This window comes from Melitaea cinxia, chromosome 20 (genome assembly GCF_905220565.1).
Source record: "Melitaea cinxia chromosome 20, ilMelCinx1.1, whole genome shotgun sequence".
NCBI classification, from domain to species: Eukaryota; Metazoa; Arthropoda; class Insecta; order Lepidoptera; family Nymphalidae; genus Melitaea; species Melitaea cinxia.
The window spans coordinates 1,772,677-1,799,027 of record NC_059413.1 but is presented as its reverse complement, the minus strand read 5'-3'; the positions used below and the strand labels follow the sequence as shown (position 1 = coordinate 1,799,027).

General features: G+C 34.3%; 2 protein-coding genes and 1 long non-coding RNA gene across 3 annotated transcripts in view; 1 reads left to right on the top strand and 2 right to left on the bottom strand.

The window, feature by feature from the left end:
• The window catches only part of LOC123663574 (flotillin-2), a 324,503-nt gene that overhangs the window by 90,879 nt on the left and 207,273 nt on the right, over nt 1–26,351 (bottom strand). The gene's annotated exons all lie outside the window — the stretch shown is intronic.
• LOC123663580 lies at nt 1,930–25,303 on the bottom strand. Its single transcript, XR_006744683.1, has 3 exons — nt 25,037–25,303; nt 11,429–11,440; nt 1,930–1,940 (listed from the first exon to the last, which is right to left on the bottom strand). It is a non-coding gene; the product is annotated as an uncharacterized LOC123663580 (long non-coding RNA).
• Nucleotides 10,526–26,351, top strand: part of LOC123663578 — a 43,687-nt gene continuing 27,861 nt past the window's right edge. Inside the window, exon 1 of the mRNA XM_045598250.1 lies at nt 10,526–10,647. The gene's annotated coding sequence lies outside the window, so the exon portion shown is untranslated. The remainder of the gene's footprint in view (nt 10,648–26,351) is intronic.

Below are 26,351 nucleotides of genomic sequence, written 5' to 3'. Positions count from 1 at the left end.
AGAGCGCAAACACGGCGCACGCACCCACTACACGAGAGCGATAAAACCAGAACGAGACGTTAACACGTAGTTAAAACATACATAACATCATATTCCGCGCACACGGTTTAACTCATAATTAATTCTTATAAAATAAACGCAGGCAAAAACAAACGTTAACAAAAAATTAAGCGAACAGAAACAAGTTACACGCATCTAGGTTAGCAACCAAGTTATTAAATAACCTAAACCTGCCGATATAATTTGACTGACGAGGTGTTACGAAATAGTTTTAACACACCCATCACAGTTGTGTTACTTCTTAGGCACTAAAAAACCGACACCAATGAAGCATTTAATGAAGCGTAAGCTTATTACTCGGTGCAGGATTACATAGTTGATAAAGATGTGTGGACTTAGTGACGCTGTATTTCATGCAACATGTTTCTAATTTTGTACTAAAACACAGTTTATTTATTTATTTATTTAATAATTTATGTACATTAGGAAAGCAAAAGGAAATAGCTCTTATAAACAATGCTGGTACAAAGGCACTACTTATCCCATGATGGAATCTCTTCCAGTAGTCCTGCTACAGGAAACTTATAAAACAGTCGCAAAATTAGCGTGTACAATCTAAACATATAGATAATAAAAATATAATATAAATACATAATTATACAATATATAACTAAATACATAATAGTTTATACACACGTAGATACAAATAATACGATACTTATACATACACGCTTATATATTATTTTTTAAAAGAGTAACTGCGGAGTTTCTTGTCCATTCTTCTCTGCAGAATCTACATTCCGAATCGGTGGTAGCTTTACTTCTACAAATATAATAATTTATTTTTAAAGTTTTAATTTGTAAAATGACGGTGTAAATGACGGTGTTAATTTGTAAAGTGCTCTTGGAGCCTATTTAAATAAAGCTATTTTTGATTTTGATTTTGATTTTGCATTATTAGGAATAATTCAATAAATACAATTAATGGAACCACAAGCGCTAACTTTCGAATACAACAAGAATCATCAAAATTGGTACACCTATATAATGTTATGGCTTAAAAACACATAAAAATACAGTGGAATCTACTTCATCCTTTTTTAAAGTCAGTTAAAGTATTTTTAGCTCGATTTTTTTAAAAGTCAGTTAAAATATTTTTAGCTCGTTTTTTTTAAAGTCAGTTAAAATATTTTTAGCTTGATTTTTTGAGGAACTAGCTGTGTCTCGCGATTTTGCCTGTGTTATTTCCGATCATGTCTTGATGATCGGGATAGAATGTAGAACTACGTAGCGTGTTTCATTATAAGTATTTCGATATTTTCTTTTGAAGTTATACTTCTTTTGTCGATAGGGAAAAATGATGAGAGTAAATTTTTACGATGCGCGCGCACACCGTCACAAAAAACCGACACCCTAAAGTTAGCTAGCCAACGAAGTTAGGAACGTAAATATCTTCACTAGCTAACTACGAAGAAACTTAACTATGAAGTATAACTTCTTACGTGCGTCCTTAAGTACACCCACACTTTTAACTTAGGTCGTAACTTAGGTCACATTTATTTTAAAAATTTATTTATTTTGTAACTCTGCGAACTGAACAATATTTTTTTTAAATTCCACGCGGACGAAGTCGCGGGCTCAGCTAGTTTTGTTGTGTAGTTAATGACATTCGTTTTCAATAAATCCGGAAAACATAATCTTCCCAGGCAATAAGATTAATCACGTAGAATATACATAATTATGTATACGTAAATGTTAAAATTAATTCGTCTGTCATAAATGAATATGCTATAAATTATCATGTAATCTTGATAACGCAAGGCATATTTTGTATATTTTTAGTCGATATTATTTTATATGTGTGACGCCGAGTTGCACGAAAAGAAATTAAAATTTAAGTAGTGATTTAACTAATTTAATCGCAAGGATTGTATGAAATTCTTGTGATTAAATTAGTTTAATCTCTACTTTAATTTTAATTTTGTTTCGTGCAACTCGGCGTTAATGTTATAACTCTTTACTTGGTGTACTAATTTTGATGATACTTTTTTTAATCGAAAGGTGGTGGGAGTGGTAGGACATTTGATCCTGTTTAAATTTGATCGAGATCCGTCAAACACTTTTTGATTTATCCCTAATGAATCGTATTTAATTAATTGTTTACTAAATTGTAATCTTTTGTTTTATTCATTTGCGAGCGAAAACAATTATATTATTCCGTAAACATTTTTCATATACAGACTGCAATCGATTATAAGTTTATTATTTCAACAGAAGTTACCACGCCGTAACACAAGAATCCCGCTTACGACGGAAGAATGGATGGAACATAGGAACAATAAAATGAGCGACTCAGCAATTTGATTGTTTTACAATTTAACTATTATAATTATTTTTTAAATCAGTCTTGTATCAACCATCGCATAGAACAGTTATTTTTATTTTTATCTAATTTTAATTTCATTTTATATTTTTAACTAGCTGTGCCCGCGGCTTCGCCCGCGTTGAAATTAGTGTGTCACAAAGTTTTCCCGGCAAACTTCCAGTGAAACTCTCATCAAAATCGGCTTAGCCGTTCCGTAAACCTTCTTCTTGCCAATGGTGGAGCCCTCTCTCCAATGGTGAAACCGCATGAAAATCCGTTCAGTAGATTTTGAGCGAATCGATCACATACACTTTTGGGGACTTTGTTTTATAATACACTAACTGTTGCCCGCGACTACGTCCGCGTGGTTATGAAGATATGCATTACTATTAAGATGTTTAACGCAAATTATTTTTTTATTTCAGTCACTTGAAATGCTTATCAAACTGAGTAACTTTTTAAAAGGCACAATTTAGTATAATTTAATAGTTATTTTTATAAAACCTCTGTATACACCACATTTTTAGTTTTATTTTCAGGCTGTATATGTTTCATACAAACTATCAACCCCAATTAAACCCCCTTAGAGGTGGAATATCGTAAAATCCGTTCTTAGCGGACGTCTGCTAACTATAATCTACCTCCCTGCCAAATTTTATCTTTGTCCAACCCGGATAGATAGACCATCCAGCGGTTTTTGAGTTCTCGTGATGAGTGAGTTAGTGACCTATCTCTTTTATATATATATATAGATTACGATGCATTTTTTGGACACCTCCTCACCATCTATAGAGCATATATTTTAAATTTCAAGTCTCTTACTTCTTAGTTTCGGAGATTTCGTGATCAATGAGCCAACCTACTATCCCCCGTTTTAACCTCAAAAAGGGGTTGATTTCTAAAGATACATTATTTGGACACCTTTTCACCATCTATAGAACTTACATTTGAAATTTCAAGTCTCTTACTTCAAAAACATACGACTTTCATACAAACTTCCAACCTCCGTTTTTACCCCCTTAGGGGTCGTTTTTCATAAAATCCGTTCTTAGCGGATGCCTACGTCTTATAAGGAGCCTACCTGCCAAATTTCAAGTTTTCAGGTGTTATAGTTTTGGAGATTTCGTGATGAGTGACCTTTCGCGTTTATATATATTATAGATTATAGATTATAGATATAGATTAATAAATATTGTGAATTTAAATAAAATTATTTTTAAAAAGTCTTTCATCGGTCGCCATATTATAAATCAGATTAAGAATAAAATTAACATTAAATAAAATATAAAATAAATAAATAAATGCTTCACACTAAACGTCCCCTAGTAGCATTTTCTCCTGTGTCGGGGGTCCGGAAACACACACAATATACAAGTACAAACGCCCAGACCACGACAAAACATCTATATGGCCAATACAAATGTTTGTAGTGAGGGGGGATCGAACCCGCTACCGCCAGCCAGTGCTGTGACCGCTGCGCCAACGCGCCATCGTAAATAACATGGTACATATTACAAAATATTAATTAATTAATTGTCATATCGATATGAATATGATATATTGCTTTGAATATATTATATTACTTTCTAACAAGCTAAAGTTATGCTATGGTAGCAATTTATGGAGCGTATTTCAATAATCAAATACTACATGTATATATAATTATATAAAATTATACATTTATTTAAATCAGAATAACACGTAGGACATGAATCACAACTCATTAGCATATCTGTTACATTATTCTTATATTTTTTTATACAACTAGGTCGGCAAACAAGCGTACGACTTACCTGATGGTAAGCGATTACCGTAGCTTATAGACGCCTGCAACAGCAGACATCGCAAGCGCGTTGCCGACCGTACCCCAATCCCCCAGGAGCTGTGGTCACCTTACTAACCACAGGAACACAACACTGCTTGAAAGCAGTGTTATTTAGCTGTGATCGTTTGTAAGGTCGAACAATTTGATATGTATACAACATTGTCGCTAGTATCCGTGACATTATGTATTCTTTATCCAAAGGATTTTGATCCTGGTTTTTTTTTATTTACAAAATATTATTGAGTCACTGATTCAGCTTTTCTTTTTGATATCGCAGGGTATCCCATTTACGGGTGATATCCAGGATGCCCGGGTAGGCATTCCTAGACCGTATGACGGCTTAGCACTTGGGGGTGCACTACCGACCAAAACGCCTGCTCCCGCAGGGAATATGCAATCGGAAGCATGAAATTGAAGGATAAGTCAAATCATTCTCTCTTTGTGCATGTCTCCGACGGCATGTGATCTAAGACGTTGCATAAAGTTTCGAAGGACTACCGTATTAATATATTTTAAATGTACAGCACAAAATGTTTGATATTGTTTCTATTTATTTCGCTGACTTTGTATGCATATTAAATTTTTATCTTGTTCCAGCTTTTTCAGTTGATTTTCTATTAGTTGTTCTTCACGCAGGCGGGTTTTTTGATTTTTTTTTTTTAATTATCATTTTTTTGTTTAATAATTTCCGTTTATAGTGTTTTGATTTTTGTAAGCGTCACGATTTCCGGTTAAATAATTTTAATCAATAAATTGCTTCGATTTTTGAAATTAAGGGTGTGTGTTTTGACTTAAATGATTTATCGTTCGAGTCAAACCACAAAACAGATTCTTTAATGAAAAACGTGACGTTCCACGCAGTTGGCTAGCTTTTAAGTTAGTTCTCGTTGAACATTAGAGCGGGTGTGGCTCTATTACTATTTACGAAGTTTTATAAAATTGTGCTTATACTCTGAGCGTGCGAATTAAAAGTCGATGATATTGATAAATGAGTTTCCTTTATAAACCTGAAGGAGTTTTCGTTACAGTCAGTGACGGGCGTACAACTATCTCTGCTCTATCTTTTTACTGACATAGAGAGTTTTGCATAATATATGCTACAAAACAGCATTATATGTTGTAAACTTTAATGACTCATATATCGTTTCCTTATTGATCCCTCGTATGATGTATACAGCGTAAAACATTGCAACGGAACGGACTAAGAGCGTATTATTGCAATAAAATTGTATATAATGAGTTGAACATTAATTTTAGAAAACGTAAACTGTATTCGAGCTAAAAAACGAGTCGTAAATGTATGGAAAAATATTCTTAATCGTACTATACTGACGACTATCACTGCAAAGACTCTTTACATTAATCTATTCTAATATTATAAAGCTGAAAAGTTTGTTTGTTTAAATGCGTTTCACGAATTTGGATCGAACAATTGATGTTGTGTGTGATAGTCCTACCGAGGAGGGCTTTTGGCTGTATAATATATATGTTGCTGTATATTTTTCTCAAATTAACACGTCAGAAATTAGCTGAAAACAATAAAAAAAATTAAGAATTATTTAAAAAAAATTATCTTTGTTTTTTTTACGCGAAAAAATGTCGATGTTTTCAAATTTTTGTAATTTTCGAATATGTTATACCTATATATATCCTCAATATAAATGTGTAAATATTATTATAGTATATTATTTAATTAACGAGTTACTAGTCAAAGTGTTTAGTAACCAGCAGGAACTGTAAGTGCCCATATTAGGTATTTAAAAGTTATTTTAAAATAAACAAGATAGAAAAGTATTTACGTGATGAAATGAGCTTTGTAATGTCATTGTAATTTGTAATTTCACATATATATTTTTTTAAATGCATTCAAATTTTTTGATTATTTTAATTTTAAAACTTGAACCATTTTAATTTGATTATGTGACTGTTTTCCACTGTCTGAAACTTATCCCACACAATTCGCAACCATAATTTGTTGTGACGGCTAAAGGCAATTTCTGCTAGATACAGAGAACACTTGAGTCACTTTCACTTCTCAGATCTGCGCCTGACCATGACAAACGTACATTTTTATGACGATCCAAATAGCCGGTATGAAATATATGACGTAGAACAGTTTTTATTGTATGAACGAGAAGATGATAGTAATATTACAGTTACCTTATTTACGCTAAACCGCTGTGCCATGTTTATGGACTTCAATTGAAGTCTAGTCCTTATTTGTTAGGTTACAAGCTTACCTGAAAATAAAAACATACTGTTAATTATAATGTTAAAAATTAATCTTAATAATACCTATAAGCTTATTTGGGTTACTATGCACTTGCAAGGCTCCTAGTGTAAGGGGTGTCGACAGTCTACGGTATCCACTTACAGTCCGGCGAACCGTAGTAATTGCCTTTTTTTATACAACTAGGTCGGTAAACAAGCGTACAGCTTACCTGGTGATAAACAATTACCGTAGCCTTTAGACGCCTGCAATACTCAAGCATCGCAAGCGCGTTGCCGATCTTACCCCCAAACCCCCGAGGAGTTTTGATCACCTTACTCACCACAGGAACACAACACTGCTTGAAAGCAGTATTATTTAGCCGTGATCTTCTGTAAAGTCGATGTACTTTCCCAGTCGGGCTGCTTCTGATTTTGAGCAGAAAATATCCTGCTATGCCCTACCAAAGTTTAAAGTTTTAATGCTTGCCACCCTAGCGATATTAAATCAGTTTATGCTTTATACGTATAATTTATCCTTACATGATGATGAACAGATAATGCTCTGTACCGAAATCTGAGATACTTAAAACTCAACATAAATAAATAAAATTATGTAAAACCCAGAAGAAGCAACATTTTGGGACGTGTAAAACATACCATCGTAATAAAATCGCATAATTTCATGAAACAAATATATCTCTTAAATTGGACGCAATAAAAACTGATATCGCTTGATCTAACACGAATATACGGTTCAACGTATGTACATATCGTCATGACAAGCGCGATTCTAAGACTTATTTGCACGCAAGTGTATGAGATAAAATCAATTTTATGTGCCTACCGATCAAGATCACTTCCAAGCAAATTCAAAGCACTTTCTATTACACTCCTGTTACGACGCAGGAAGTTGTGTTAAGCTCAGAGAAATGTGCGGGCTTGCTGTAAAACAATTTACGATCACAGATGATAGACAACATTGTAAGTTCCTGCTTCGCTTACAATATATCTCGAAGTATAATAACCTCAAGACATTGTATATAAGCAATGATTTTACATAACACATTTTATGTGCATAATATTTTGATAAGACAATTAACAGTATTTACTTTTATTTACATTAATCTATCGATGTTTCTAACAACTTTAAACCCTAATTATTTCTAAGGTAAGCAACCCAAGCCTAAGCCAAAGTAAGCCAAGTGTCATAGGCAACAGGCGACTGATATAGCTACATTTTTTTATAGATATCTATATATAAAATGGATTGTTGTTCGTTTGTCTCGCTAAAACTCGAGAAAGGCTGGATCTTTTTGACTAATTTTGTTCTTGAAATATTTATGGAAGTCCAGGGAAGGTTTAAACGCTGAAAAACATCATTACATATTATAAAACAAAGTCGCTTCCCGGTGTCTGTATGCTTAGATCTTTAAAACTACGCAACGGATTTTGATGCGGTTTTCTTTAGTAAATAGAGTGATTCCAGAGGAATGTTTATATGTATAATACATGCCTAATGTAGTAGAGTAACACTGATAGTTTTTGTTTGTCAAAAAAATTGTCAATTGGTTGTTAAATGTTTATAAATGCGTTCAGAAAATCTTTTGCCCATAATTTTCCCAAAAATATTTTGGTGATACGAAGCTCACCGGGTCATCCAGTTACATATAAATAGAACATACGTAAATAAAATCATAATTTATATATACAACATACATAGATATATGTATCAATGTATATATAGAGCAGAAAGCAATATAGATTCAATGTAAACAGCTCCAAAGGGCTAATACATTATTTTTTTTAATCACAATACCATTGATAGGAAATAATTCGAATTTATAGTTCATAGGCCGAAAATTAACTGTCATCGACCGTAGTCGGAACACACCTATTGTCTTATCCTTCTTGTAATGTGAATTATACTTGTTCGTAAGAAAAACCTTAAAAATCACTAGACCGTATACCACATTTCACTGTTCGAAAGCACAAAAGTGGAAACAATAGCATATTGCAATAATATTTATGTTATTTTAGACATATTTTTGTAGTATACTATTATAGCTTTCTGCCGCGAATTCGCCCGCGTGTACTAAAAGTTGATATTCGTTCCGTTTTTTCCCGTGATAATTGTATTTGAGAGCAAACGAAAAATAATAGACTTCAGTTACGTCGACCATTAAATACAACGTAGGTAGACGCAAAAATTATCAAATAATTACGCATTTTTAGATATAACTCCAAAAGTAATGGATAGATCTCAATGAAATTTAAATGGGACCACATGACCAGCCTTTGATTAAAATAAGGATCATAAAAATCGGTAACACAGTCAAATGAAATGAGATATAAAACAACGAATGTAAGCGAAAAAATAGTCAAGTAAATACGCATTATTAGAAATAACTCAAAAAGTATTTGTTAATCTTGATTAAATATAAATGGAAACCACATGACAAGCATCAGATTGCTATTAAAAAAGAATCATCAAAATCGGTCCACCCAGTAAAAAGATCTGAGGTAACATAAATTACAAAAAAAAAATACAGTCGAAATGAGAACCTCATCTTTTTCGGAAGTCGGTTAAAAACAGGTCAAGTTGAAGAAACGGCACTCACCACTAACAGCGTATTACGAATGTTGAGTGGCGTCTTAAAATTATTCGAATATCTCAATAGCACTTACACAACACATTACATAATTTATATAGATACTAGCGACCCGCCCCTGCTTCGCACGGGTGCAATGCTGATACTAAATATAGTACGGAATGTCTGTGTATACAACGTACACAGGTTTCTGCATTGCCCTACCTGAGTTACTATAACAAATTAAAGATATTGGAAATACATTAAAATTAGCTTTCTTTAATATATCGATTTAATTTATTTTTTATAAAGTAATAAAAAGCATGTACTGTGTGGCTACGGTACTAAAGAATATAGACACCCCCTCTCTTCCGGGGTGGGTGTCGTAAGAGGCGACTAAGGGATAACCCAGTTCCGCTACCACCTTGGAACTTAAAGAGCCGACCGGTGGCGGGATAACCATCCAACTGCTGGCTTTGAAATACACAGGCCGAAGACGGGCAGCAGCGTCTTCGGTGTGACAAAGCCAGTAACTGCGGCCACCTACCCGCCTGCCCAGCGTGGTGACTATGGGCAAAACACATGAGTTCACGTTATTTTTGGCGTGAACTTGTGGAGGCCTATGTCTAGCAGTGGACTGTATAGGCTGTAATGATGAATAAAAAGCATCACAAATAAGTACAATAAAGAGATTATTTAATTTTTTACAATGCTACGGAAGTTTGGCGCGTTTGTACATTTAGATAAATTATTGTTTTTATTTATAGAGATGTAAACTTTATCATCAAAATCATCATCATATCAGCCATCATAGTCCACTTCTGGACGTAGGCCTCCCCCAGGGTACGTCACAAGCCTCGATCTCCGGCTTTCCCCATCCAGTCACTACCAGGTACCCTCTAAAACTCTTAGGTCGGTAGGTTAGGTTTATTATCAAATTTATATTATGTGGTGTCATGGGACACCAGGTAGGAACGAAGTTCCTTCGGATAGTATAGAAGCACCACATTTAGAAAAAAAAAAATGTTGATTTTTATTCAGTGTTTATTAAAGTTCTTAAGTGAAATGCTCAAAATTACTACATTTTTTCGATAAACGACTGCGTTGTAGAAGGCGTGTCATAAAATAAATTTAGATTATTATTACTATAACCGATTCGATTCCCGTTCGGGACAGATATATCCATTCACATAAATATTTATTTCTAGCCAGGGTCAAGATACGTCCGTGGCGGTTCCCATCTCACCTATTAAAGTCCCGAAAGACATCAGTCCCGCTTCGTATCATAAAGATACATAGCGAAAAATTATAGCAAATTAAGCTCAAACCGTTTTCTATAGGCCTTACAAAAAAAAAAAAAAAAACAATTATCTATTATTGACAGTATCATTAAAATTTTCAACAATAAATCTCAGTACAAAAAAAGATGGTTCATACTTTATAAATTTTATTAATGTATCATACACATGCAATTGGAGCGAAAAATCATAAGTCACCGTAGTAGGAGTTGGCAAACTTACTTCAAATACGCAGTGACGAAGAGGCGCGCGCGCCGGTACATCGCGCCACTCGACATCGAACGCACAAAACATGTGGTTGAAAATTTAATAAAAGCATTCCCCTGGATATTCCTTACACCTTCCTGTTAATTAATATAGGTGAGTGTTTAATTATATACTTCATTATTTATTTATCGATGCGAATAAATTATCATAATTTTGAAAGTTGATTAAATTAAAACGAAAACGGATAACTGACGTGGTTAATCCGAGTTACATTTCTCTCTGCATAGTGATGTATTTAGATGCAATTAATTACGACGTTTTTTTTATTTGATTTTATTATATTTCGTCTCTATTCTAATATATTGCTAGAAACTGTGATATGATTTATTTTAGTCGAGGTTAATTAATAGATACATCGAGGAATTCGGAGATGAATCTAAAATGTAATTATATCATCTTTAGAAAAGTGAAAATAATAAATGATTAAAGCACTAGATTTCTTAGCAATAGACGATAAAAACTACATAGTATGATTGATTTCTTAAATACATGTCAAATAATATTTTGAAATACTTTTTATATGACAAATACAAACACATGAAATATAATTTCATGAAAGAATCAATTATAAAAATTACAGCATTTCGCTTATATTATGAGCCTGTGTTCATTAGCTGATCTGGCAAACGTTCTTCTGACATAGGGAAGACATAACCTATGAATATAAAAGTAGCATACAGCGTATTCTCAGATCTACAAAATATACACAAAATAAAATTAAAAAATCGATTGAGTCGTTTCGGATGAGTTCGATAACAAACGCTGTGACACGAGTATTTTATATATTAGATAAATATATACCAATTTTTTATACTGGCTTTACACAATAACATACATAAACACATATAAATATGCTTGAGATAGGTATATACACGGTCGTCTGTTTCTGTTTGACCAACTCAATAACTCAATATCTATATTATAATTATAGTCAACAGCGGGCTGATATATTTCTATTAACTTTAAATACAATGTATATAAGTATTACACTGACTGAGGTTGAGAACCGAACCAACAACAACAGAAAACAGCTCAAAATCAACTGCGCCAACCGTCCAGATAATATTTGACAAATAGACGAATGTGAGAATCGATATCATATAAAAGCCTTCAAGATATGCTATCAACCAATCTCTTTTTGTTTATTTTTTGCTGACCCAAGGGAAATCAGTAATAGATGCCTCCAGCCCGATGGATCTGGAGGGTATGTCAGACTCGCACTGACTAAAACCCTTGGGCTGTTACGCTAGCGGTTGCGGACTCGATCCTCGCACATGACAAACATTTGTCTTGGATAGACAGAGAGATGTCGTGGTCTGAATGTTTGTGCTTGTGTGTTATTTTTTATTTATTTATTTATTAAAACTTTATAGCACACAAAAAAAAATACATTTTAGAACGATTAGATGCAAAAACAAATAATGATCGCAAAGGCGTCCTTATCGCTTATAGCGATCTCTTCTAGGCAACCTTTAATAAAAGTAGTATAGGAAAATATGTCGGTAATAGTGCGAAACATAGTTAAATTGTGTGTGTTTCCAGACCCCCGATACAGGAGAGAATCCTACTGAAGGAAGTTGAGTGTGTTAAGCGTTTGTTTATTTGTTTGTTCTCAAACAATAACAATCGACTTAAATTAACATCCACAAGTATAGTACTATACTAATATAATAAACGTTTCCTCGCCAAGTTCACGCAATTTTTGGCGCAAACTTGTGGAGGCCATGTCCAGCAGTGGACTGTGATAGGCTGAAATGAGTGAATGAATTATGAATTATAAAGAAGAAAGATTTGATTGAAAAATTCTTTCACTGTTGGGAAGCTACATTATCCCCGGGTGACATAGGCTATATTATATTTTAAAATATTTTAGGAAAAAAAAATATTTTGAAATTTTTGTTATATACCCGTGTGAAGCCGGCCGGGATGTGTAGTATTACTATACACATTATTAGGGATAGTTCGAAAAACTACTCGTCAGATGTCGATCAAATTCAAATGAGACCACGTGACAAGCACAGGCTTTCGATAAAAATAAAAGTCATCAAAACTGGTAGAAAACTTAGTGAAAAATTATGCGGTATAATACAACGTAGGTCGATGGGAAAATAGTCAAGTAATACCGCCTTATGAGATATAATTCGAAAAGTAGTTGTCTGATTTAAATGGGACCACATGACACGCACAACCTTTCGATTAAAAAAAATCGAAATCGCTCCATCCATCCCATCCCCATGGAGGAGAAGTCTGGCCTTTTCACCGAGGCCAGCCTGTCGCTGGAGGGATCCTGTTGCCTTCAGATCCGGGACCCTCCAATTAAAGCGGCTGAAGGCTCCCGCAAGGGTTTTGGTCAGTATTGCACCCCCAAGTGCTGAAGCCGACATACGGTCTAGGACTGCCTACCCGGGCGTCCTGGATATCACCCGTAAATGGGTTTCCCTGCGATAACAAAAAAAAATCCAGTCAAAAGAAAAAACGTTATACGAACGAACGAAAAGTGAACGAATTTAGAACCTCCTTTTTTGGAAGTCGATTAAAAATATAAATTATACACGCATCTGTCTTGGTTTCTATAGAAAATAACAAAATAAAAATTAAATTACTGTCTCGTAAACAAAAGTTAAGAACTAAGCGATTGAATTGATCGAAGTAACGATTACGACCAACGATTATATGTACTCGAGGAGATGAAAGTCGATTTTGAAACGAGGAATTACTTGAGGTAATGAATGATGTTCATTTCCTTGAACTTAAACGATCGGTACGACGCACTTGCTGTTTTTATATCATTAATTGTCACGTGTTTAAACTTGGTCGAAATCTGATGACTACTTTTTGAGTAATCTTTGATAGCGCGTATTCACGTGACTATTTTTTCGTCTACTTACGCTGTATTACTTGTCGATGTAATTGTAATCGGTTTTTCTTTTTTCGTTTGCGAGCAAACACAATTATTATAATATCCAATAGATTAGCCTCTTTCCGTTCTCAAAATATAAGTGTGAATAATTATTAAAAGATATTTATTGTACTTAATGTAGTAAATATAAATGGTATATATTATTGATTGCGCTCAAAAAAATAAAAGTCTGTGGTGTGCAATTCACACCAAGAATATAAAATATGTGCTATAATAATAATAAAATAATAATAATTCTTTATTTCGGGTAACAATTTGACCCATAAAACAAATTGACTTTCTTCAATTCTTATAATACAAATACAACTAAAAAAAATGAATGTGTTCTATATAATTCTCTCCTATACATACATGTGTTTGTTTCTTTATCATGCCGTACATCCATTTCATCGAGTTTCAAATCACAACGATTTTTCAAAAGTATTTGACAAGTTTCACTTCAAAAACAATATATACATTATCTCACAATTTTTATGAGCAAAGGCTGACTTATCTCTAGAAATGATCTCTTCTAGTCAACTTGGGGCAGTAAGAAATAGTATTATAAAGCAAGCTAAGAAGTGAGGTAGGGCACAGCAGGAAATTTCCTGCTCAAAATATGGAGCAGCCCGACTGGGGTAGTACCTCGACCTCACAGAAGATCACAGCTAAATAATACTGTTTTCAAGCAGTGTTGTGTTCCTGTGGTGAGTAATGTGACCAGAGCTCCTGGGGGATTGGGGCTAGGGTTAGCAACGCGCTTGCGATGCTTCTGGTGTTGCAGGCGTCTATAAGCTCCGGTAACCGCTTACAATCAAGTGAGCCGCAAGCTACGGACCAAGTTAATTATGTACTAGGAAGATGAAAGCTGATCTTGAAACGAGGAATTACTTGAGCTAACGATGTTCATTGCCCTAAATCGATTACTGACGACGAAGCTCATTCTATTATATAATAATCATTGAGATCCTGTAGCACCGATTGTGGATAACGCTATTTGACAGATAACGGTATACAAGAGATATTTTTTTTTCATAGAATAATAATAATAAACGCCTCACACTCAACGACCTCGCTAGGATTTACTCGTGAACAAACACAACACACATGCACAAACGCCCAGACCACGGCAAACATCCGTATGGTCTATAAAAATGTATGTGCAGGGATCGAACCAACCGCTAGCGCAACAGCCGCAACCCAGCGCTGCGAACGTAGCGCTAACGTGTCGTCTTTCTTAAAATTCTTCATTATCCTTTTTTAAGTCCAGGCCATGTGGGAGAAGGATCAGAACTTAATCCACCACGCTCCATTGCGGTTTGGTGGATGTACTCCCTACTATGAGTAATGATCGCTATCAGGAGCTACAAGGACAGACATCCAAACCAGATATTATTTATTTATTTATTTTACACTTTATCACACACCAAACAAGAAATAAAATAAAAACAAGCAACATTAACAGTAATTAGTAGAAAAATGTACAAAAGGCGGCCTTATCGCTTAAGAGTAATCTCTTCCAGGCAACCTTAGGACAAAGGAGATATATTGACGGTTTAGGTGTACAGTTTAATTTTATAAAAAATAATGTGAAACAACTCAGTAAATAGACATACATACATACCTACATATATAGATTGTTAAATAAATAAATATCTACACAACACACACACGGTCGTCCGCTCCCAAAGCAAGCAACCCAACGCCTGTGTTATAGGTAACAGCCGACTGGTATATAGCTACATATTTTTTTTTTCGATAAACATACTTATAAATAATACATATATAAATATATAAATAAATATTTATATTACACCCAGACTCAGGGTGGGAATCGAACCCACAACCCTCGGAGCAGAAAGCAGGGTCACTACAAACTGCGCCAACGGGCTAGTCAAAAAGAGTTAGAGTTGTTAAGATAGAAATATTTGTACAAATACAATCTATACCAAGCGGGCATCGAACCCACAAACCGATGGTGTTTAGAAGCCTACACGCACCACTACATCAGAGCGGTTGTAACACATTTAATAGTAAAAAAAATATTACGAAATCCATTACGCACATCTCTGCTTTATTTACACGTGCAAATAAAATTTAGTTCAATTCGACTGTATTTTTTTATGCGTGTTTACTCATAACTTTTTACTGCATTTACCGATTTTGATGCTTTTTTTTTCTAATTAAAGGCAGTGCGTGTCATGTGGTCCCGTTTAAATTTAATCGAGATCGAATAAACGCTTCACACTCAACGGCCCCCAGTAGGATTTTCTCCTGTCGGGGGTCCGGAAACACACACAATATACAAGCACAACGCCCAGACCACAACAAACATCTATATGGCCGATACAAATGTCTGTCGTGAGCGGGAATCGAACCCGCGACCGCCAGCGCAACAGCCAGTGCTATTACCGCTGTGCCAACGCGTCGTCGATCTGGTGACTACTTTTCTAGTTATCTCTAATTACGCGTATTTACTTGACTATTTTTTCATCTACCCACGTTGTATTACTTGTCGGTGTAATTGAGGGCGGTTTTTTTTCCGTTTCGCGAGCAAACACAATTATGTTTACATAATAGTTTGACACTAACACATAGAGTACAAACGTGCGCACACACATAAACATTACAGCCGTTTACGTGTAATGCGACTTAACACATTACGTTTCACTTTCGATGGTAAATAAACATACAGACGACTATTTTACGAGTTTCGAGTCAATATTTTCTATCCTTTTCTTTTACTAGTAAGAAAAAGATATTTGTCCCGCTCGTACTTTAAGTCTTTAAAAATATATAAATATAAATATATATATATATCCCACCAAAAACATTTTCATGTAAAATGTTGCCAAGACGAGATCATATGGCTCGCACTGTCAAAAAGTTATCAGATCTCATGTAGAACCAAGCTTCTAACTCTACACGCCCTAACTCTGCAAACCCTAACTTTACAAACTCTACACCTTAGTCAAAATATGTGGCTTGGCCGTTTCGCTACCGTCACGTGGGCGTAAGGTGAAAAATTTATTCACTGTTTATTACGTTTCTGTTATACAATAGTTCTATTAAAGAAAAAATAAAAAGAAGAAGAATAATTGATATACATATAATAAAAAATAAAAAGAAAATATACATATATATAAATGAGACAGGAAAGTCGTCATCTACAACATCGGCAGCCGGTAGTAACGAAATGGGGGGTAAAAGTTCCAAGTTTTAGATTTTTTTTGTTGTTTGTGTACTAATACTAGCTTACATACCAAATTTCAGCTTTCTGGGACTTCAGGAAGTACTCTATGAATTTTGATGATCATCAGTGAGTGACGAAATCGGGGTTTTTTAGGTATCAATAAAATCTAAAGTATAAGAGCTATGCAATTGAAACTTTATATGTTTAATAAATCCGCTATTGACATCATATCCCCAGAATTTTGTTTATCCGGTATAATCCAAACCCAAGTTATGAGGGTTCAAAAAAACGACGAAGCGCTTCGAGAAAAGATAGGTAGTGCTTTTCGTTTTTTTTTTTTTTTTTTTTTGTTTCGTCTTGGCGGGGGCACTACCGTGCCCCCAGATATCTCGGGACTCCGTTTCCATGTGTCATTATCTCCTACATGGAGAAAGAGGCCTATGCCCAGCAGTGGGTTTTTACAGGTTGTGTCAATGAACCAATAAATCATACCTATGGAATATGAACAAATATTGATGTGTGCGCATATGTGTGTGTATTTCTGTGTACAAGATAATGGTAAATCAATAATTTATTATAAAAAGCAAACTAATCTAGAAAATATGCAATAGATGTGTGAAATATAACCCGAGTAGGTTATGGTTTAAATAAAAATAATTATTTTTTAATATCATATCATAATGTTTAGAAGTTCCTAATGTGTGGGTAACACAAAAAATAAAATCGTACAAATTAAAAATAATTAATTTTAATGTCGGGTGATAACAGTCCATATTTATAGTTTTGCATCAATCACTATTGTTAATAAAACTTAAGATGGATAAGTATAAAGAGTTTAAGCATCTTTATTTCATCATCATCATCGCTTCAGCTTATCGCAGTCCACTGATGGACATAGGCCTCCAAAAATTCGCGCCAAAAATGGCGTGAACTCATGTGTGTTGCCCAGTCACCCACAGTCACCGCTGGGCAGAGTTTATCAAATAAAGAAAAAATATAGACTAATTGTGTTAGCTAGAAAGAAAACCGACTTAAACCTCATCAATATATAATTAAATTAAAAACCAATAATTGTGTTTGCTCGCAAACGAAAAAAAAACCCGACTTCAATTACATCGACAAGTAATACAACGTAAGTAGACGAAAAAAATTAACAAACGCACTAGTCTTCGCTACTATTTTCTGTTCTTTCTTTTTTCCCCTCTTCTTCATCTTTCCCCTCGATTTCTCTAAGATCCATTATCAGATCCTGGTTTCCTTATCATGGTACCACCCTTGTGATATCTCCTTCCAACAAAAATGAATTGTCAAAATCGGTTCATAAACGACGAAGTTATCCCCGAACAACAACATAATTGTGTTTGCTGGCAAACGAAAAAAACCGACTTCAATTACATCTACAAGTAGGTACACGAAAAAGTAGTCAATTAAATTCGCATTATCAAAGATTACCCCAAAGTAGTAATTAGATCTCGATGAAATTTAAATGTGAACAAGCCTGGAAGAGATCGCTTTCCAGCGATAAGGCCGCCCTTTGTACCTTATGATACTCTGTTAAAATCAATCTGATATGTATTATATCTGTATTGGTGTACAATAAAGTGTATTGTTATGTTATGTTATGTTATGTTATGTTATGTTATGTTATGTTATGTTATGTTATGTTATGTTATGTTACGTTATGTCATGATTACGACATGAGTAGAAAATTGCTCGTGAGATCTCGATGAAATTTAAAATGGATGAGAGAGTACTTTTGAGTTACTCCTAATACGTACTTGATTGACTTCGTCTAAGTTAATGACGTTCTCGGTTTTAACCGACTTGAAAACGGAGGAGGGTCTCAATTCAATTGTTTTTTTTTTTTTTTAAAAATAACTTTTAACTGGGTATACCAATTTTGCCACCGTGCCTCGGAGAGCACGTTAAGCCGTCGGTCCCGGTTGTTATCATGTACACCTGATAGCTATCGTTACTCATAGTAGGGAATATATCCGCCAACCCGCATTGGAGCAGCGTGGTGGATTAAGCTCTGATCTTACTCCTACGTGGGGAAAGAGGCCTATGCCCAGTAGTGGGATATTACAGGCTGAGGCGTTTGAGGCGTTATTTTTTTTTTTTTAATTTTACGGGGGGTAGGGCATAGTAGCAAATATCCTTCTCAAAATCTGGTGCATCCCGGATGAATAAGTATCTCGACCTTATAGATATCACAGCATAAATAATACTGCTTTCAAGCAGTACTGTTTTCCTGTGGTGATTAAGATGACCAGAGCTAACGCGCTTGAGATGCTTCTGGTGTTGCAGGCGTCTATAGGCTACGGTAATCGCTTACCATCAGATGAGCCGTATTGTTTGCCGAACTTGTTGTATGTAGCACACATGGGGAAAGAGGCCTATGCCCAGTAGTGCGATATTACATGCTGAAGCGATACCAATTTTGATGTTTTTTTTTTCAATCAAAAGGTCTTGCTTTTCATGTGGTCGTATTTAAATTTTATCGAGATCTGATGACTACTTTATGACTACTTGACTATTTTCTCGTCTACCTACGTTTTATTAACTGTTCAATGTAATTGAAGTCGGTTTCTTTTTCGTTTGCAAACAAACACAATTAGATTTTATTTTTTTTACATAATACTGACGAGTATTTAAAAAGTTTTACGAAATATATTTTAAATAAATTTCTCTAACCTATAAACCCTTATTATTTTACTTCATGACTTTCACAAGTAACGGTAGCTAATGCTTCTTTATATATGAATAAGATGCATATATTCATTTACTATTACTAACGGAACTATGTGTCTATGAGGTACATTATTAAAATAATTACGTGTTAAGCAATTTCTATGATTGTATGTATGTAAATCGCTCATACACTACTGGCCCAGAGATCCCTGATAATGCGCATTTAGTTACCTGTTTTACCGACTACCTACGTCGTATTACTTGTCGATGTAATTGAATTCGGTTCTTTTTCGAAAGACAATTATTACGGGAAAAAACGGAACAGCAAAAACGTTTAAAGCGCGCGGGCGAAGCCGCGGCAGAAAACTAGTATATTAAAAAAATATATCGAATTTTTTACATAGAACTTGCCAAATTGGTAATATTGAATTACAGCTTTTTTGTACAAAATAATTTGTAACAGTAACATTACGTAATGACAATTACTACAAAAATCACTAAAAACGAACATTTACAGAATTTTATTTTTAAATTAGACTAAATATTTTCCATATTCCGTCCTCATTTGTGTTACTGAACACATTTCTGGAAATCGTAAGGAAATAATTAATTAGATATCTTAGTTACAGAGCGATTTTAATTACAGTAATTACTAGAACGTGTAAGATAACGAAAATGCATCACAAAATTTAATCAAATATTTTGGATGACTAAAACAGGGTTAGCAACTTACTAATATTTTTAACCGACTTCCAGAAATGAGGAAGTTCTCAATCTGATGGTATATTTTTATGTGTTAATCGAAAACTGGTATTTATCGTGTTGTTTCATTTAAATTTGATCGAGATTTGTCAAGCAGTTTTTGAGTAGTCCTTAATAATGTGTATTTTACTAAACTTGTGGATGTAAGCGACGTAGCGTCTTCGATGCGACAAAGCCAGCCCTGCGGTCACCAACTGCCTGCCCAGCGTGGTGACTATGCCATTTTTGTGCCATTTTTGGCGTGGACTTGTAGAGGCCTATGTCCAGCAGTGAACTGCAATAGGCTGAAGGGAGGTCTAAATAGGTTGTATTTACCAAAAATTTATTATAAGTTTGGAAAAAAAAAACGGATAACTATTTAATACCAAAATACGATGACGAACTGCCCAAGGAACTACAAGAAATGTACAAAAGTACGACGATAATCACGCTTTAAAAAATACTTTTTGCTCAAACATACTGAACTAACTGAATGACTGACTCTGTACCCAGATAAACCCGCGAGGATTTTGTGGTACTCAAATTGCAAAAACATTATATATGTATCTGTTATGTAATGTTTAATAAATTTAAAAAAATATATACTGAACAAACTATTTTCTGTTTGCGACCCCTTTTTCCTTGACTCAGGGGACATCCGTTCTGGATGCCTCCAGACCAGGGAAGCTGTGGAGTATGTCGGACTCCCACCGACTTTTTAGTCCCCTGGGGTGTTCGTTCTTAAGCCTATGGCGAAATCACGGGAACAATGTGCACTTCTGCGATCAAACCGGCGTTCGCCCAAACTAAGGCCCGTCAACCACTCAACATCCGTGACAAAACCATGATACCAACAATCCAATAACTATAAAAAATTATGTATTACACCTACTAGCGGACCCGGTAGACGTTATCCTGCCCGGAATAGCAGCTATGAAATTTGGCCACTGATATACCGACAGCACCACCTACCGGGTCCAATAACAAACGATCCATGAACCCTTTGAAATGGATACACGACATTTCAACCACACTGGTCTAGCCGTTTAGAACAAGTTAAAGAACAAACACACGTACAGAATAATATACACAAAGATATGCTACTTTCGTCTGTATCATTGTTGATTTTACGAATTCTCGTATTTTAATTTTTTTTAATTAATTTATTATTTACAAATAGTTTTTAATATAAATTATTCATATCTTATTCCCATGGTAATATATTTTTCCAAGCATCGAAGCGGAAATCAAAATAAAATGGCCTTAAAGTTTTCGCAGGTAGCCCTACTTCCGCGTTCACTCAAACGAATATTAAAAATTAATAAGGAAAATTGGAGAGAATTATAAAACTTCTTCATTCGAAAATATTTCGTAATAATTATTTACGTAACCGGTGTTAAAGTTACCGAGTCATAGCGTACGAGGCGGTGTTTCTTGAGACCGTAACAAAATATTTAACAAACTAACCGTTTCACGCGGCTACACCCCGAGTACAAATTTTTTCGTCTTCCTTAGAAGGACCGGACCAGGCATGCCTGATCAGGACTAGATAAGGCATGTAACGCAGATGATTGGTCTGGACCAGATCAGGATGAGATGAGATTTCCTGATCAGGTCCAGATCAGGAAATCTCATCTCATCCTGATCAGCCGGTTCAGTCCGATCCTTTTAAAAACAAGAATGTATATTCTTGAAAAAACAAAAAAAGAGCGATAATTGATATTATAGATATGTTACTAATACATATTATACATACATAATTATTATGATATTTATTTCCGTTTATTTTTTCCAATGTATTATTTATATATGTTTTTACTTTAAATATTAATTATTTTTATTTATTTTTATTATTAATTAATTATTATTATAAATTAAATTTTATTTATTAACTTCTAATAATTAACTACTAATCAACTATTTCCTATTATTTACGACTACTCCACTGTGTAGAAATGGACTCCCTGCTAGACTGTCCTGATAACTGTATATATATATACTAAGTGCGCTTAAAAACATTAATAGCGCGATTCAGGCTCAGTTCGCGTAATTTCTTTCAGGCTATCCTGATCTGGACCGGACCGGGTCCTGATCCAGTATGCCTTACCATACTTGATTACATTTTACATCAGGCTATGCTGATCTGGACCGGACCGGGTCCTGATCCAGTATGCCTTACCATACTTGATTATATTTTACATCAGGCTATCCTTGTCTGGACCAGACCTGGTCCTGATAGAGCTTCCGGATCTGGCATGCCTTATTCTATCCTGATCCGGTCCAGATACATGATCTGGTTGAAACTGACCTTTTTTTCAAGTCGGGACTCGGCTTTTGATCACACTTTTTACAAAAAAAAAAAAAAACCAAAATCACTTTCGTGTCGCCTTTAACAAAAACTTAACTACAGTAAAATTATTTATTATTGCCATTTTATAAATTAAAATTGTATTTATTTTAATGAATTCATAATAAGCTACCACCGATTCTGATTGTAGATTCTGCAGAGAATAAGCGGCAGAAAACTCCGCAGTTAATCTTTTAAAAAATTCTTTGACGTTATGGTATATTTTTCTTACAGCTTCGCTTCTATGCCCAGTGTTACGTAAACGTAATACTCGTATGACTATATAACCCATAACTTTTAAAGTATCTTTATGTTTTTGTATTAGCATATTGTTATAAAAATCACGTGACTCGACTTTAGTTCATAAGAACGATTAACATATTCTAAAAATAAAAATATTCTGATATAATTATTAAATCCTACAAATTATTAAAAAAAAAAACGAATGCGCTTCAGACCACGCGACTGAAATAAAACTTTCGAAACATAACTCTTTCTATCTTCACTAACCTATATCTTCCTCTCAATTTTCGTTCGCCTCGCCCGATCACACTTTTCGTAACGCTCTCGTCACGCATTCACCAGCTTACTCCTCAATTCAAGCGTGCGTAAAGAATTAATCAAAACAATAAAACTCTAAAATCAAAAATTTTTATTGACTCTTGCTTATTATACATTCGCATCGGTACAGTAAATAATATAAATTTGTTACCATTTGTAGGTACCATAATTCGTAATGTGTACAATATTTTCACGTGTAAATGTTTAAATCGAATTACGGAAGAATATTACACAATAACGCGACACATTTGCATATTTCGTTTCGCGGTCTCGCGTGACTTACGAGGGTAGCTGTCTCTTAGCTGGGTCATTGCTTTCATGGAAAAAACAAACGCGAACAACTCATATAGATACAAAACAAATAATAATAATAACAATAAAGCCATTATTATCAGGTTTAGGAAGGTTAAAACGCTCGTCGTGTAATTGTATGACGATTATATGTACTCGTACAATGTTAGAAGGAACAGTGCTTAACTTTATTAGTTAACTAGCTTTGCCCAGCGATTCCCACCCGCGTCAATTAGATGAAAACACGTAACGAAAAAAACTTTAAAAATAAATTATTATTTTTGTAAAAGTAAAGCTACCACCGATTCGGAATGTTGATTCTGCAGAGAAGAAACGGAAAGAAACTCCGCAGTTACTCTTTTGAAAAATAATATATAAACTGTGTTTTAGTACAAAAATAGTAACATGTTGCATAAAATACAGCGTCACTAAGTCCATACATCTTTATCAACTATGTAATCCTGCACCGAGTAATAAGCTTTATCTATTGTTTATTTCGTATTTTGATAAATTTAAATAATGCTGCTACAATTTTAACACAAGTACTCTTTATCTAGGTATATTATTATATATTTTAAAACTAACAAAAATCATAAAATAAAAAAAAAATTTGGAATCAACTTTTTAGCCAAGTCTGAGATCAAACTGTTTCAGTGTGTTAAACGAGTCCAGGTCCGGACCTCTTAACCCTCGGTCGGTCGCGCATTTTTTGTTTACGCGGTTGGTCGCGTGGGGTCTCTCAAGACCCCAAAAATAAACAGCCTAAAAAACAACTATCTAATTAAATTTTCTTAACTATCTTAGCAAATTATTGGTAATTAACCTAATTACAATATAACTACAACAAGTTACGTAAAATATTCTTTTATTTCTGCCTTCAACTTACAATCTAAAAGTAGGAACCTAAATTTCTCTCCTTGAGATCACAATCACAAAAAAAATGTTTTAATGTAACTAAATGCAGGAATTTTTCCTTTTAATAAATATATATACAATAACACTAAAATAACAAAGACAGTTACGTAAAATTTGGAAAACACCAACAAAAAAAAACATAAACTTTTACCAATTGAAGTCAGTCATTTTTTTACCGATTATCTTTTTAGACACAGTCGGTGTAGACCGTTTTAATACGTGTTAGGCATATGTTACCCTTACAATAATGGCAAACAGATTTGAATTTTCGATCTGTTGATCTTGGACGATGAATGCAAAGGTGTCTTCCTCAATTTTTTTTATGTCACTGCAATTTATCAATCAATTTGCAACTTATTTCGTAGGTCCCATTTCTCGCCCTCTTTTTGACGATGAAAAAGTTTTGTGACGATATATTTATCAATGGCTCTTCATTATCATCTCTATACGAACTTTTCAAATGTATGTGTTGTTTATTCGATTCCAAAAACACATGCTGTTCGTCCAACGATTCCAGAACCTGACGATGCTCACGCAAAGATTCCCAATTCTCAAGCAGTTTGTCCGGAGATACCTCATGTTATTCTGTAGATTCATCTTCACATTTCTGCTCAGAATCAGTTTTATGCTTACTCCTTTTATCCGGATATATACTGCCTTCAGCATCTTCATCATTACTACCACCGTAAACATCGTTATTTTCATCATCTAACCAGCTTGATATATGACGTTGTTATTCTTCGTCCATTTTACCAGTTAATAAAATTTTAAAATAACAAAAAAATACATAAAAATATGTTACAAATAAAATCTAATCTAAAAAAATCAATTAAATTTTACTTACGCGGTTAGTCGCGTGGGGTCTTTCAAAGCCCGTACGCACAAAACACGTTTGTATCTCACGGCACTTACGCACGAATTGAAGTTAATGGGTATACGCAGCAAGTATAATCCAAATTAGGAGGGTACCCAAAATATTGAATCGCTGAGATGGTTTTAAATGTTAAAATTTTACATTTCTGTAACACCTGGGCTTTCAAAGACCCCACGCTACCAACGGAGGGTTAAGTAAAAGTCAATCAGTGGTAGGTATTAAAAACCTAGTTTCAAAGTGTTACGGTAACTTTACATCTTACTGGGGGGCGTCAAGTGTGAAGCGTTTATTTACATTATAATAATAATAATACTTTATTTCAGACTAGATTTTAAGTCCATATGACTTATTAGTACAACAAAACAACATTTAGAATAAAAAAAAACAAAACAAAATTAAATTAAAAAATCAATAAGTATAAATAAAATTAAATAAATTAAAAGTAAAATCAAAAATCAAAAAATTCAAAAATTCAAAATTCAAAATATTTAAAAAAAATTAAAATTTAAAAACATTGAAGTGACAAACATTGAGAGTGTGGTACCATTACTAACTCAAACAGTACACGTATATATGGTTATGTAACCTTTAGTGACATGTACGGAATTCTTAAAACACGCGGAAATCTATAGATTTTTGGTTGTTTTGATAAATCCCTTCTCAAATGTGTCACACAAATCAACCCTTGTGGTGGTCCAAAACGTACACTTGTATTATTTCTCCAGCTGTCGCTTCAGTTGATCACAGCATGCACTTCTAATTTATTGTGCTTTATTAAATTAAATCATTTTAAATACGATATTTTTTTATACAACAAGTTCGGCAAACAATACGGCTCACCTGATGGTAAGTGATTACCGTAGCCTATAGACGCCTGCAACAACAAAAGCATCTCAAGCGCGTTGCCGATTCTACCCCTAATCCCCCAGAAGCTCTAGTCACCTTAATCACCACAGGAAAACAACACTGCTTGAAAGCAGTATTATTTATGCTGTGATATCTATAAGGTCGAGGTACTTATTCATCCAGGGTGCACCAGATTTTGAGAAGGATATTTGCTATGCCTTACCCCCGTAAAAAAAAAAAAAACTATTTAAGAAATCCCCCACGCGCTCCCATAATCTTGTCTGTATTGGACCGAAGCTCTTACACAACACAGCTCGGCGACATGCTCGTAAACATCAAATTTTATCATCATCTATGACAGATTTTATTTATAGATATTTAATAAAGTTATTTACCGTTTATTTATCTAATCATTTACATAACGCTTCGACCTCATTTA